The sequence below is a fragment of the Pteropus vampyrus genome, unplaced genomic scaffold (assembly GCF_000151845.1).
Source record: "Pteropus vampyrus isolate Shadow unplaced genomic scaffold, Pvam_2.0 Scaffold111, whole genome shotgun sequence".
Lineage (NCBI taxonomy): Eukaryota > Metazoa > Chordata > Mammalia > Chiroptera > Pteropodidae > Pteropus > Pteropus vampyrus.
The window spans coordinates 3,077,317-3,079,533 of NW_011888892.1; positions in this window are offsets into that span (position 1 = coordinate 3,077,317).

Here is a 2,217-nt window from a genome sequence, read left to right on the forward strand (position 1 = left end):
TGACAAATGAATAAATGGATGTGTTCTTGTTTGGAGATTGTTGTTGAATGTGAATAAAATTCAGTTGGGTATTTTTCTGCATATCTTTTTGCTCTTTAAAGAATGCCTTTCATTTTATTCCGGAAGCTTCGGCTGTAAGTTGGATTCTGACCACTCGCCCAGCTACTCTCGGCCTGTCCCCACATCCCCCCCATATGTCCCTCTGCATCCCACCATAGGGTGTGTGTGATGCCCGGACCAGAGAGGCCACTCACCTGGTGTTGAGAGGCACAGTCCTGGAGCCCAGCTGCCTGGGCATAAATTATAGCTCTGCCACTTCATGTTTAGGACGCTTAACCTCTCTGGATCAAAGCCTTCTCGTCTGTAAAATGGGCATGTTTGTAGGTTTGTTGAGAATTTTGATGAGTTATGTGTCAACTGCATGGAATAATCCCTGTCACTTAGAATGCTGTGGTAGGAAGTTGTTAGGTTTCATTGTTATTAGAATCATTGTGACAGTTACTATGTCTCTCACAGTGGTGTTTGACATTTATTCAAACTTTTGATTGTGCAACTGGCAGTGAAAAAAAGGATTTAAGTAATTTCTTTTTAAATTAGAGTATAGTTGAGCACACCAGTACTGCATTAGGTTCAGGCATACGGCATGGGGATTTGGTGTAATTTCTTTAAAAACATCCCACGTGGAATCGTTAGAACTGATTCTCTTTAGGGCTATTAAATTGAGTCAAAGCTCCCATCTGTGCCTTGACTGTCCCTAGGTCAAGGCCTGTGTCCTGCCTGTGTGCGGCCTTGACCTCAAGATCAGAGGTCTGACCCCGGCTGTCCTGCTCCTGGGTCCTTTCGTGTCTGCCGTGGAGCCCGGCGTGGGCAGACAGCTGCGATGTCCTCACACATGTGGAACAAGCTTCGATGAGTCCTCGTGCCTACTTGCTAATAAATGTTCATTTAAAACATTTTGTCACCTCAGTGGAGATGGCCAGTTCGTCCGCTCTCTGGACGATTCCTTATAGCCTGTGAGGACGGATCGAGCAGCCCCCTCTTGCCACGGCCACCGGAACACAACCCGGGCAGGTCTGTGGAAGTGGCCCGTAGACGGCTCCTAACGCGACGTGATCTCAGTACGTGGCCCTTTCGCAATTACATTTCTTTCTTTACACGTGGCCAGACACTCTTCTCAGCTTGGATTCCGTACTTTAATTCCAGAAAGAGGGACAATGCAGCTTGCCACACTGCATTTCAGATCCTCATGGTGGCATCGCCCTTGCGTGCCTTGGGGAAGGGATGACATGTTTATTCTCAGAGGTGGCAAAAGAAAACAGGAGCATTTTGGGCACGTCGCTCAAAGGCAGAAGCAGAAAGTGCCATTTTACCTTTCCGCTGTGATGGGCCTAAGACTCAGTGTTCTCTCATGCAGTCCTGGAATCTGCTGGAAAGGAAATTTTCATCTGGGGAAAAAGTATTCTTGCGTTTTGATAAACTACCAATGCCAGGTGGTTCTTCGTCCGTTTGAATCTTGAGTATTTACACCTGGAAAAACAAAGGAGCTAACTGGTTAGTTTTAACCAAGTCACCGAAGGCTGATGGCACTGAGCAAATGCTGTGGTCCCTGAGCCGGGGGAGATCAGGTGCTGTCCCCGCGTCCCTCGAGAAGTCCTGGGCAGGCGCGGGCTTGCACTAGACCACTGGCCTGGTCATTTTTTACGTCTTTCCTTTGATAAATGCTGAGATCTTTAGCCTTTCTTCACAAACAACTTCGAGAGAAGAAATTAGAGGTCACCGTGGGCGCTACTTGGCGCTCCGGTGTTCACACACAGACCGCCCCCACCGCCCACATGGGAGTTCACAGGAGCTGGAGCCCCGTTGGGGTGCCCCGTGCTGGTCCAGGAGAGAAGGGAGGGAGGCTTCACCCCCAGGGACCGTTCTAGGAAACCAGCAGACTTTCTGTCTACGGAGCTGTCTTTCCTGGACCTGGTTCAGCCTTTCCTCTCACTTGATCGATGCTCCATTTGGCCTGGATAACTGAGATGTACAAGGTTCCTATCACTGCAGAAAGTTCTAGTGGGCTGCCACTGTTTTAATAGCTTTATGCTTTATTGTTACATCTCAGTAATGCAGAAAATGCATTTGGCAAAATTCAACATCCATTTATGATAAAACTCAGCAAACTGGGAGTAGAGGAGAACTTCAATCTGACAAAGAACATCTAGGAAAATGGAC